General features: G+C 43.3%; 1 protein-coding gene across 3 annotated transcripts in view; it reads left to right on the top strand.

The window, feature by feature from the left end:
• PDE1C (phosphodiesterase 1C) overlaps nucleotides 1–13,884 on the top strand; it is a 622,941-nt gene that overhangs the window by 72,161 nt on the left and 536,896 nt on the right. The gene's annotated exons all lie outside the window — the stretch shown is intronic.

Here is a 13,884-nt window from a genome sequence, read left to right on the forward strand (position 1 = left end):
TCACTGAGACTCACGTCATCGAGTCAGTGATGCCATCCAGCCATCTCATCCTCTGTCGTCCCCTTCTCCTCCTGCCCCCAATCCCTCCCAGCATCAGAGTCTACCTATGTCCCCTCCCTCTTGAACCTCCCTCCCCATCCCACCCCTCTAGGTTGTTACAGATCCCTGATTTGAGTTCCCTGAGTCACACAGCAAATCCTATTGGTTATTTATTTTATGTATGGTAATGTATATGTTTCCATGTTACTTTCTAAATACACCCCACCCGCTCCTTCCAGTAGAGCCCAGCACCCACCGTGTCCATAAGTCTGTTCTCTATGTCTGTGTCTCCACTGCTGCCCTGGAAATAGGTTCATCAATACCGTGTTTCCAGATGCCACATATATGCGTTAATGTATGGTATTTGGTTTTTCTTTCTGACTTACTTCACTCTGTATAATAGAGTGAAGTGTTCATCCACCTCATTAGAACTGACTCAAATGCGTTCCTTTTTATGGCTGAGTAATATTCCACTGTATATATGTACCACAGCTTCTTTATCCATTCATCTGTCAATGGACATCTAGCTTGCTTCCATGTTTTAGCTATTATAAATAGTGCTGCAACGAACATTGGCGTACATGTGTCTTTTTCAATTTTGGTTTCTTCAGGGTATATGCCTAGTAGTGGGATTAAAATTGAGACTTTTAAAGGAACTTTCATCTAAGAGTTTAGAGTCTTTTAAAAAAATTATTGAAGTGTTGTTGATTTACAATGTTGCATTAAGAGTTCAGGGTTTTATTTATTTATTTTTTGCATTTTTTTGGGGGGGTTCTTTTTATTTATTTTTTAAAATTAATTTATTTATTTTAATTGGAGCCTAATTACTTTACAATATTGTGGTGTTTTTTGCCATTCACTGACATGAATCAGTCACAGGTTCCCCCCATCCCAAACCCCCCTCCTGCCTACCTCCCCATCCCATCCCTCTAGGTCATCCCAGGCACCGGTTTTGAGTGCCCTGTTTTCATGCATCAGAGTTCAGGGTTTTAAAACAATTTTATCAAGTGTTGTGAAGTGCTGGAAATAACATGGACCGTCAGAAGTTCTGGTGCCAGAACTGTGCTGATTAGTTGTGAGGACAACCTGTTTTCCTCTCTGACTGTTGCTTTTCCTATGACTTCCTACCCTTCACAAGTTACTGGACAAAAAGTCACTGAAATGCATAAGGTGTGAAAATAAAGTAATGACCCAATAGCAGAAGCTGATATTTGTTGTGTGGCTACTATGTGCTAAACACAGCTCTAAGCACCTTTCAAGTGTTAAGCCATTTAGTCCTCACAGCTGTCATTGAAGGAAACTGAGGCACAGCCCAAGGGCAGACAGCTAAGAGAAGCACCAGGATTTGACCTTGGCAGGTCAGGTTTGGAACTTGTGCTGTTCACTGTGATGTTTTTAACACGAGCGAAAATGAATATATTTAGGGTGAAAATGACACCAATGTTGTTTTTTTAAAAAAGCCAAAACCTTATCATTTTTGCTCACATGTTTCTATCACTCATCTCAAAAAAGAGACTAGTGGTGATGTTATCTCCTCCAGGAAATTGTGGGCTGGACTAACAGCCCCATGCTGGCCTCCCCCCATGTCCTGAACTTCCCTCTGTCTATGAATCCTGTTCAGTGATCTTTTGTTCACTTGTGGGTTGGTGCACCTAGACAGTGAGCCGCCGGAAGGCTGGACGATGAGCCAGAGTCTAGCAAGTAGCTTGTGGAGCTTGAATGTTCGGCCTCTGGGTATTGTTGGCATTTTCTCCCCTTCCTTTCTCCAGGCTACTCCTTCAAGCCAGCTGAATCTCCCGCCCATCTTCCCAAGAGAGTCTCTGTTAAGTGGTTCGCAGGGTCTATCTGGGTTTCAGGGAGGCAGGTCTGCAGTCCTTTAAGGGGCTGCTGACTTTAGATGAGTCATCTTCATGACACTTGGGGCTTTCCCACTTCCCCTTGTGCGGCAAGAAGCTGAAGGTGGTCAGTGAGGGGGTAGGGGACATGGGGGTGAGGAAACTGACCCATTTTGTGGATGGGAACCAGGACCACATAAGACACTTGGGGGATGTGCTTGGGGACAGGCTGGGGAGGCAGCTAAGGCTCCTCTTGCAGGGACAGAAACCTCGGGACCATTCAAGGGCACAGTTCTGTATTCTAGGTGAGAGATGGGAAAGGAAGCCTGCCTGTGGTCTCTAACTAGCACTTGTCTCCTCTCTGCTTATTTATTTCTTTGAATTTAATAAAAAAAGGGAGAGGTTGAAAAAGTAAGAGTAAGTAGAAGGGCCAAAGGGTGGGAGTGTCTGGAAATTTCCACCCTTTGAGATAATGAAGACAGGCAACCTGGTGAGGGTGTTGGAGACTTGGGGAGAATTCAGATTGGTCCCCATTTAGACGTGTCCACCTTGCTGCAGCTGGCCTCAGTTTCTTAATGTGTGAAACGGGCACAGTCGTGAGGGCTGAGATTCTTTCTGTAGGTGGAAAAGTCTGTCCCAGTGGTTGAACCTCGAGGAACAGGAGTTGAAAATGAGGATCTATTGACTCTTCTTTCAATTTAATTACTGAATTAACACCTTGTTTTTACCCTTTTCCAGTTCTTATTATTTCCAAAATGTGGTCCTGATTTCCAGCATACTTCAGCAGTTCAATTTTCTTTGTGAGTTGCTTCAGTTGTCACACATTTTTGAGTCAATCCCATAACCGTTTGCTGAATGCAGGCTGCGTGTCAATGACAATGCTTCACGGTTTGTAGGGATATCTTCAAAATCACAGGGAGAATAATTAAGTCAAGAGGCAACTCATTTGGAAAGTGGAAACCCAATAGCTTCCATTCTCTCAAATGCCCTTTGTTGGCGTGAGAGGCATTTTGTTAAAAATTCAGTTGCCAAATGTGAAAGGGAATTTATCACAATGAAAAAAATACCTTTTGGTAACTTAAATACCTGACAAAAGCATCTCAGTATTAAATCGTTAATTCGTTAGTACTCCCACCTGCTGCCAACTATAACTGCTTTCTTTTATCATGATAATACAGACTGTCTGATTCTCTGGCAGAGTTTTTGGGCAGCAGTGAAATCAACATCTGGCAAAATCTGCTTGTAACTCTGAGATTTCAGTCTTCTTGTCAGTGTAGAGACTTCGTGCTTTCCCCACCCATGGAGGTTTTCATAATTCAAGATCATAGTTTAGAATTGCCACCACCCAAGTCTGCAGTCTGTTTCTTTTGGTGCCATCTTGCCTTGCATGGCAAACACGCATAATAGTTTTTTAAAGTATCAGTAAATAATGTGTCACATTACTGATGCTGTGGTAGCAGGACTTTTCTTTTAGGTCCTGTTATGTTGGAAGAATGGAATCTCCTTTGAGAAGAGGAGCCCAGGAATTTTTAGACTATGAGTATGAAGTTTTCTTTACCAATTGGTGGTTAAAGATGCACCATTTATCCTGATTCATGGAGGCTGGTTCGAGCACATCCTTGATTTAGAAGCCTGATGTGTTAATTTCCATATGTCTTCTGTCAGAACCAGAATATTCAAGTGCTCATTCAACAAGTATTTATTAACTGCCTACTCAGCACCAGGATTGCTCTAGGTATTTGGAATATATCAGTGAATAAAACAGGCATAGCCCTCATGAAGCTTACAGTCTACAGATGGGTTATTGATATGGCTCATGATAATTTAATATATTTTTTAAATCATAAAAATGATTAAACATGAAAAATACAGGAATAATTTTGAAACCCATGTTTATATTAACAACTGACTTTTTATTTGTTTTATTCCTTTTTATTTTTTTATGTAATAATGTTTTTGGCTGCACCACACAGCCTGTAGGATCCTAGCTTCCTGACCAGGGATTGAACCCAGGCCACCTCAGTGAAATTGCCAAGTCCTAACCATTCAACTTCCAGGGAATTCTTAATAATTGACTTTTTAAATGCTTTTCTTTTTCTCCCTCAAATTATGGGCAGAGTAAAAAATTTGGAGGACACATTAAAGAAGAAACTAAATTCCACCAAGGTTCCTGGGTAGGAGGATAAGCCTGAACTTGCTGCTTCTGGAAAACCAAGTAACCTGTAACTCCAGCATTACACTATAGACATTATTACAACTTTGGTGTGTTTCCTCTCTGTCTTTCTGAAGTGCATTTTTTACATGGTTGTGACCACATTGTATCTTAGATAGTTTGCTCTTTTTCCCTAAATATAGTTTATCTTTACTCTTACTAACTGTGTTTTTCTGTGACATTTTCTCCAAAACATCAGCATCCTTATCATTATCATCATCAGCAGAGGCCACATCCAGGACACAAAGTGTGTGTGGTGTGTGTGTGTGTGTGTGTGTGTGTGTGTGTGTGTGTGTGGCTAGCTGTGTATATCTGTGTGGGTGTGTGTTTGCTGGTGATAAGGGATGTATTTGCTGTCCTGTTGAAAGTGAATCACTAAGCTGGAACAAAGTCCTGGATGAATTTAGCTAGCAGTGAACAACAGATGGGGGAGAATCTCTCTATTAAAAGTCATTCCAACAAATAGTTGGATCCAGTCTGGTGTCAGAAATCTCCGTTGGAGCTGCCTGTCTGTTCTCTTTGGTTCCAGGGTTCTTGGTGCTCTTGATGATTCTGTTGCCAGGGTTGCCTCTGAGAGGAGCTACCTTCTCCGGGGATTTCAGAATCACAGTAGGAAAGATCTTGTAACTGAATCTAACGCCATAATTCCATTCTGTGTCATTGGAGGGCTGGAAAGTAGATGTGTGGGTAGAATGCTTAGCCTGGAGCCTGGCACGCGGTGGCCGTTAGATCCCAAAGGCCACTCTGTTAGACCCCAAAGAAACCACGTTCCCTTCCCCACACGCAGGTGCGGGCGCTACCGACTCTGCCCTCAACAGCTATCCATCTGGGACCTACAGCTGTGCAAGCTGTAACCTTGGCTGCTCTGTATTTATAACAACCCCTATTCCTCAGAGCCTCCTCGAGCGCCTTTTATGTGCAAATTTTGCTGGCCTACTGAAGATTACTCACCAAATTTCTTTGTTATGCCCCCGCCTCATAACCAATAACTGATGTTATTGTACTTCTAGATACTTATGTTTTCTAGTTACAGAAAGGAAAAAGTCATATGTCATAAGATGGTGCAATTTTCAACTAGTACATGAATTATCCTTTTGGCTGCTTTCTAACGCCAGAGCTATAACGTGCTATTTTTTTTTTTAACTTTTTATTTTGTAATGGGATGTAGCTAATTAACAATGTTGTGATGGTTTCAGGTGAACAGTGAAGGGACCCAGCCACGCATATACCTGTATCCATTCTCACCCATGTAACAGCATACTATTAAAATTGTTTATACTCTCAAAACTTCTGTAAGTGATAATACCAGTGTCAGGCCACATGAAAAAGAGGGGTTCTTACTAAGGCAAAACTTTAATTTGTATCATGGCTGTGAGCTTAGATGCTTTTTTTTACTTCAGACCAAAGCTCCTGGTAAATTGAAAATTTGGTCAAAATAGTGAAGAGGGGAGTGTTTAAAATGGATCTTAATTCACCAAACCCTCTTTTTTTTTTTTTTTTTTGCAATATTTAGTTATTTATTTGGCTGTGCTAGGTCTTAGTTGAGGTATGCAGGATCTTTGATCTTCATTGCAGCATGCAGAATCTTTAGCTGTGGCATGCGGGATCTAATTTCCTGATCAGGGATCGAACACAGGGCCCTCTGCATTGGGAGCATGAAGTCTTAGCTACTGGACCACCAGGGAAGTCCCTCAAACCTTCTTCTCTTTCCTAATTTCATTTCCCAGAGCCCCTCTTGCAGTTGGATGGGGCCATATGACTAATTCCAGCTAGTGGAATGTAGGAAGAAGGAATATGTGTTTCTTTCTGCCTCTTACAGTGTGTGTAGGGGGGCGGTCATTGAGGAGATGTGACTGCTGGTTGACCTGTGAGCTGGATTCAGCCAACTGGAGGCTCCCCACCTCCTCCTCTGCCCTTGGCCACTTGCATCCCCTATTTTCAGAAGCTTCTCCAAGGATACAGCTTTAAGATAGAATGTAGTATTGAGACTGTCTGGATGACAGTGTGACTGAACCCAGTTAAATCCTCTATATAAACTTTTAAGATTCGGCGTGTGTGTATGTGAAGACTTACTCATCTTGTGGCTGCCCAAGACAAGCCTGGTAAAAAAGTTCTCTTGTTTATTAAAACTGCCACGCAGTAATCTGCAGTGGTCTGCCTCTTTCTTCAGGCTCTCCCTGTCTTCTATATTTTGGGCTCTGTAACAAGCAAGAAATATACCTTTATTGTGGTGTCTGGCCACTGAGAATTTGGATATTTGTTACAGAAATCAGCCATACAAACTAATACAGGATTTGGGTCATAAATATGTTTAATAAATATTAGTTTTTTTTTTTTCCTGTTGGTCCTCATGAAGCACAGAATGTCAAGAGTCCTCTCAAGGAAGTCTGAACTGAGAAGAGTGGATAGGGTATGTCTAAGAAAAGCCCTTGAGAGAAAGTCAGGAGTCAAGCAGGAAAGCCAGATACATTGCCAATGGCACATGGTAGGGTTTGCAAGGAAGACACGGCCTCGGGTCAGGAGCCAGATAGGAACGTTGTGATGGCAGCAGATTGGAAACAGACTAGGAGTGTTTGGGATAAATGCTGCCAACTGGCAGTGGTTCTCATCCCTGGCTTCTCCCTGGAATCATCTGGAGAGCTTTAAAAAATACCAGTTCTTAGCCTTCCATCCCCATTCAAGACCAGTGAATCAGAATCTGTTTTGGTGAACCCTGATGTCTCTGTGATCAGCTTGTGATCACACTGGTGATTCAGCATGCTGTTGTTGTTGAGACTCACTGCTGTGAACAGGATTGAAGCATCTGTGCCTCACCTTTACTGAGCACTGGGTACTAGTGTGAGGCATGCTTGGATGACCCGAAGGGACTGAGTAATATGATGGCGTGCTAGATAAAGGTCAGAGACAGTTGCAGCCAGAAGAAACCATGGCTCATACACACCATTCCCTAAGACATCTGTGACTTTTTTTCCTGCAGAGATATGGAAGGTCAGCCTGAGGGACTGCCATGGTGCCTTTGAGTTCCATTCCCTATGCCCTTGGTGCTCTGATCAGGAGAATATCTCAGAGTTCTGGAGTCCAGAGGCCCCTTCCATGTTGTCCTCAGTCATGTTCATGCCATCTTGGGGAACAATGGAGCTTCATGTTTATGAGGCTGGCATGTGAAACAGCAGGGAGTTGTTATTAGTAGCCACTGTGGATAACAAGGCATAATGATAGTGACTGCTAGTAAAGTATTATGCCTTTGAGGGTGTGGGCAAGTTAATGGAAGTCAGATTTAAACTGAGCTTAAATACCTGCTATGATTTCTGGAAACCTTATTCAGTTCAATGCCAGCTTATTAAAGTAGACCAAAGTTTTAGTCTAAAGAGGAGTACTGAAAGGTTGTGCTGTAGGCAGAGGAATCACTGGCTCTAATCTGACTTTTTTTCTTTGGGAAACACTGTACTTTTGGAGGTTTACTCAGTCCTGTGACCACTGTGTGCTGTGCACTATTAATTTGTTCATTCATTCATTCAATAACTTCTAATGGTAATTTACAAGTCTGACATCGTGCAAGGTGCCAAACCAGTGAATAAACATGGTCCCTAACTTTCAAAGGGGCTTCCCAGGTGGCTCAGTGGTAAAGAATCCACCTGTCAATGCAGGAGACACAGGAGGTGCAGGTTCGATCCCTGGGTCAGGAAGATACCCTGGAGGAGGACATGGCAATCCACTCCAGTATTCTTGCCTGGAGAATCCCGTGGACAGAGGAACCTGGCGGGCTACAGAGTTGGACACGACTGAAGTGACTTAGCACACACTACTTTCAAAGGTCTTTTTGAAGGCACTTTCACTTGTAACTTGTGGATTTATAGGGCCCTGCAAGGGAGGCAGGTTGATACCCATTTTATAGGAGAAGAAAGTGAGAGGGCAATTAAACCACTTGCCTGAGGTCACATATGTGACAGCCCCTGTATTGTCACCCAAGGCTTCTGACTCAGGTTCAAGGTCTCCCCAGGGAGAAGAGCCAATGGCTGCAGGAAGTTGGAGAGGAGAAAGCTGCTGGCCAAGGCTAATGTTTCCTTCCAAACCTAGCAGGGAGAGGGTTCTGAAACAAAGCATGAATGTGAATTCAAGACTATTCTGTTTCACTATGGGGGAAAGTGTGTGAATCTAAAGGCAGATGAGGAAACAGAGGTGGCCCAGAGGGGTCTTCAGGAGTCATCAAGTGCCCCGAGGTTGCTTGGGCCAAGAAGCACAGTCAGATCCGTGGAGAGAAAGAGATCTCCTCACAGACTCATTGTGTCGAGGGCTTCTTGAGCTCAGGCTACCTTTCTCTAATTGCCTTTGGCATTCAGACCTTTCTTAAGGGGTAGACTATGATCCCTGCAGGTTCTCGGATTCCTGGGAGAACTACTTGATGGTCACGAGTATCCATTCCCCATCTTCTCCAAATTCTTTCTTATTGCCTTTGTATTAGACAAAGAAACACAACCAGCAGGATTTATCTGTCTTTCCATCTCTCTGCCTATCTATCTATCTTTGCAGAGAGAGAATGGTTTATTTTAAGGAGTTGGCTCATGTGATTGTAGAAGCTTGGCAAGTCCAAAATTTGCAAGGTAGGGTGACAGATTGGAGACCTAGGGAAGAGTTGCAGTTTGAGTGCGAAGACTGTTGGTAGAATTCCTTCTTTCTAGGGGGAGGTCAGTCTTTTCTGTAGTAAGATCTTCAACTGATTGGACAAGGCTCATCTACATTATAGACGGTAATCAGCTTTCCACAAAGTTGACTGACTTAAATATTGATCTCACCCTCCTCCCCCGCAAATATTCACAAACATTCTGTGAAACATCCAGAATATTTGACCACTGAGCTGGGTACCATGGTCTGGCTAAACTGACATAAAATTAGCCATCACAGTCCTCTTGCCCATCACATGTACACTCTACTTGTCAAAGTGTGCATGGAAAATGAAACATCCAAATGCCCACTCTGTTCTCTTCTACTGACAGGAAGTCCCCTAGATATGAATGGGTTCCATTCCGAGAGCACGTTTTTAAGTCCAATTTGTTCGTAAGTCCAGTTTGTTTGTAAGTTCAACAAAGTTAGCCTAGGTACCCAACCAACACAATTGGCTATATAGTTCAGTTCAGTTCAGTCACTTAGTCGTGTCCAACTCGTTGCGACCCCATGAACCACAGCACACCAGGCCTCCCTGTCCATCATCAACTCCCAGAGTTTACCCAAACTCATGTCCATTGAGTTGGTGATGCCATCCAGCTATCTCATCCTTGTCATACCCTTCTCCTCCTGCCCTCAATCCCTCCCAGCATCAGGGTCTTTTCCAATGAGTCAACTCTTCACATGCGGTGGCCAGGGTATTGGAGTTTCAGCTTTAGCATCAGTCCTTTCAATGAACACCCAGGACTGATCTCCTTTAGGATGGACTGGTTGGATCTCCTTGCAGTCCAAGGGACTCTCAAGAGTCTTCAACAACACCACAGTTCAAAAGCATCAATTCTTCGGTGCTCAGCTTTCTTCACAGTCCAACTCTCACATCCATATATGACCACTGGAAAAATCATAGCCTTGACTAGACCGACATTTGTTGGCAAAGTAATGTTTCTGCTTTTGAATATGCTACCTAGGTTGGTCATAAATTTCCTTCCAAGGAGTAAGCGTCTTTTAATTTCATGGCTGCAATCACCATTTGCAGTGATTTTGGAGCCTCCAAAAATAAAGTCTGACACTGTTTCCACTGTTTCCCCATCTATTTGCCATGAAGTGATGGGACCAGATGCCATGATCTTCGTTTTCTGAATGTTGAGCCTTAAGCCAACTTTTTCACTCTCCTCTTTCACTTTCATCAAGAGGCTTTTTAGTTCCTCTTCACTTTCTGCCATAAGGGTGGTGTCATCTGCTTATCTGAGGTTATTGATATTTCTCCCAGCAATCTTGATTCCAGCTTGTGCTTCCTCCAGCCCAGCGTTTCTCATGATATACTCTGCATAGAAGTTAAATAAGCAGGGTGACAATATACAGCCTTGACGTACTCCTTTTCCTATTTGGAACCAGTCTGTTGTTCCATGTCCAGTTCTAACTGTTGCTTCCTGACCTGCATACAGATTTCTCAAGAGGCAGGTCAGGTGGTCTGGTATTCCCATTTCTTTCAGAATTTTCCACAGTGTATTGTGATCCACACAGTCAAAGGCTTTGGCATAGTCAATAAAGCAGACATAGATGTTTTTCTGGAACTCTTTTGCTTTTTCCATGATCCAGTGGATGTTGGCAATTTGATCTCTGGTTCCTCTGCCTTTTCTAAAACCAGCTTGAACATCTGGAAGTTCACAGTTCACGTATTGCTGAAGCCTGGCTTGGAGAATTTTGAGCATTACTTTACTAGCATGTGAGATGAGTGCAATTGTGCAGTAGTTTGAGCATTCTCTGGTATTGCCTTTCTTTGGGATTGGAATGAAAACTGACCTTTTCCAGTCCTGTGGCCACTGCTGAGTTTTCCAAATTGGCTGGCATATTGAGTGCAGCACTTTCACAGCATCATCTTCCAAGATTTGAAATAGCTCAACTGGAATTCCATCACCTCCACTAGCTTTGTTTGTAGTGATGCTTTCTAAGGCCCACTTGACTTCACATTCCAGGATGTCTGGCTCTAGGTGAGTGATCACACCATCGTGATTATCTGGGTCATGAAGATCTTTTTTGTACAGTTCTTCTGTGTATTCTTGCCACCTCTTCTTATCTTCTGCTTCTCTTAGGTCCATACCATTTTTGTCCTTTATTGAGGCCATCTTTGCATGAAATGTTCCCTTGGTATCTCTAATTTTCTTGAAGAGATCTCTAGTCTTTCCCATTCTGTTGTTTTCCTCTCTTTCTTTGCATTGATCGCTGTACTGTAATAGGTTTATAATACTTTTCATACAAATAATACATACAAAAACACAAAACAAAAGGTTTTAAATCTTACAGTACAGTAGTACAGTACAACAGCTGGCATACAGGGGCTGGCATCGAGTGAAAAGGCAAGAAAAGTTATTGGCTGGAGAGGGAGAGGAGGTGGGAGATGGTAGAGCTGAAATATTGTCAGACTAGGAGACAGAGGGCAAGCTGCAATTTCACTCTTTCCTGATTTTGATGGAACACATGTTCACATCTTTGAAAGTTTGCAACTTGAAGGTTAATATGTAGGGGACTTACTGGAGTTAGAATCTTCTTTATAAAAAGCAAATCTGATTTGAGCAATGTAGCAGATTCTGTCAAGGCCCTGTCTCTGTCCCATGCTCTCACCACTCTCAACTGCTACACTGGCATTTCTTTGCCTGGGAGCTTCATCTGGCCACTGGATCTTGCTCTGCTGTCTTTTCAACAAGTCAAGAACACAGTCTGACTTCTGTTTCCATGGGTTCTGCATCTGTGGATTTGGCTAATAGCATATCAAAAATATTTGAAAAAAATTCCAGAAAGTTCTTAAAAAGGAGAACTTGAATTTGCCATGCTCAAGCAACTATTTATATAGCATTCATATTGTATTATCATAAGTAATGGGGCTTCCCTTGTGGCTTAGACGGTAAAGAATCACCCATAATGCAGGTGACCCAGGGTTCAATCCCTGGGTCAGGAAGACCTAGAGAAGGGAATGACTACCCACTCCACTATTCTTGCCTGGAGAATTCCTATTATTAGTAGTATTATAAGTAATCTAGAGATGATTTAAAGTCTATGGGAGAATGTATGCAAGGTATAATCAAACACTATACATTTTATGTGACCCTGAGCATCTAAGGATGCTGAAGCATCTGAAGGCGGGGTCCTGGAACCAATCTCCTGCAGACACCTGGAAACTGGTGCATTCTGAGAGCTACCCTGAACTTTCCCTCTCCTGGTTGACAGTTGAGGCACGTGCCTACCCTGGCTCCTGGTGCCCTGTGGAGGATGAAGCTGCTGTTGCCCACAGGACTAGCTTATCTTTACTGCTACTTTCCCTTCTCTGTCAAACTTCCCCAATCCCTTCCTGAGAGTGCTCATCTCCTATAAAAGCATCTTACAAAATGCAGATTCGATCTCTGGGTTGGGAAGATTCCCCTGGAGAAGGGCATGGCAACCCACTCCAGTATCCTTGCCTGGAGAATCCCATGGACAGAGGAGCCTGGTGGGCTACAGTCCATGGAGTCACAAAGAGTTGGACTTGACTGAAGCAACTTAGCACATGCATGTAGACAATGTTCCAAAGCACCTGGCCTCTGCATCCTCATTGAACAGCTGAATTGATAATTTATGTGGCACTTAATAATAAATCTTCTTATAATTTAAACCACCCAAGTCAGGGCTTTTTCCTATTACTTGGAGTTGGGAGAAAACATATTAAATAAATATTAGGACAATATCTAACATCAAGAAATGTCTCGATGTCAAGTATTATTTGAAACGTCATCATATAAGCTTATTTGATTATTATAACAATCCTTGCAGAATGTTCGCAGGCTTCCCAGTTGTTGTTGCTAGTGGTAAAAATCCCATCTGCCAATGCAGGTATATGTAAGACCTGGGTTGGGAAAATCCCCTGGAGGAGAGTGCAGCCACCTACTCCAGTATCCTTGCCTGGAGAATCCCATGGACAGAGGAGCCTGGCGGGCTACAGTCCATAGGGTCACAAAGAGTTGGACATGACTGAAGTGACTTGGCACACACACACACACACACACACACACACACGGCACTGCTGCTTGGGGAAGTGATCTGGGCTGGAACTAGATACTTGAGAGTCATTAACAGAGCTATCAAAGTGAAGAGGATTGCTCCGTGGAGAGGGAAGAGAGCGAGAAGAGGTTCTTGCATAAGAGCTTCCCTGGTCAATGACAGCAGTGAAGGAACTGGCCAAGAAAGCTGCAGGGAAAACCAGGAGCAGGTTGTACTCTGGATGCCCAGGGAACAAAAGACATCCTAAATATTGCCACCATGGTTCACAGAGTTAAACACGCCAGGAGGCTGAGAAGATGAAGGCCACATGTCCACTAAATGCAGTGACGCCTAAGTGACAACAGTGCTGTGGGACGGGGAGGGGAATGGGGGTGGTGGCGGGTGGGAGAGCGCCAGAGCATCTCCTGAGGGTTCTTGCTGAGCCAGGCCCTCTCCAAGCTCCAGACTCCAGCTCTCAGGAAGCCTGTGGGTGTCTGCTCTCAGCTGAGAGATGGAGGCTCAGAACCATGGCTTGCTTCATTGCTTAAGGGATGACTGATGCTCCAGAGCCTTGGGCCCATGGTGAATGAGCCCTGCGTCTGTTCTTCTTGCCTCTGGGTATGGCTTATCTCAAGAACTCTATGCAGGAAATACACACAAAAGGGGCCTAGAGTCCTAGTGATGATGATGATGTTTAAAATAACATGACATGTATTGATGGGAATTCCCCAGTGGTCCAGTGGTTAGGACTCCATGTCTTCACTGCTAAAGATGTTGATTCAATCCTGGCTGGGGAATTAAGATCCTGCAAGCCACATGGCTTGGCCAAATTGAAAGAAGAAAACACAACCATATATTGAGAGTTTACTATGAGTCAGGTTGAGGGCAAGTCTTTAATAGAAATTATCTCAGTACAACTCACGTATCCCCTCTAAGATAGTTACTACGTCTCCATTTTACAGAAGATAAAAGTTGAGACTCATAGAGGCTAAGCTACTTGCTCAAGGTCACACAGCTAGCAAACAGAGAAGCTTTTTGTTCTGTTATAAATGTTGTTAACACATTTATCATGAGTTGGCTCTTAAGCTCATCACAGAGGAAGCTAGAGGATGAATGAAGAGAGGG

This window comes from Bos indicus, chromosome 4, assembly GCF_029378745.1.
Source record: "Bos indicus isolate NIAB-ARS_2022 breed Sahiwal x Tharparkar chromosome 4, NIAB-ARS_B.indTharparkar_mat_pri_1.0, whole genome shotgun sequence".
In the NCBI taxonomy this organism is placed as follows: Eukaryota; Metazoa; Chordata; class Mammalia; order Artiodactyla; family Bovidae; genus Bos; species Bos indicus.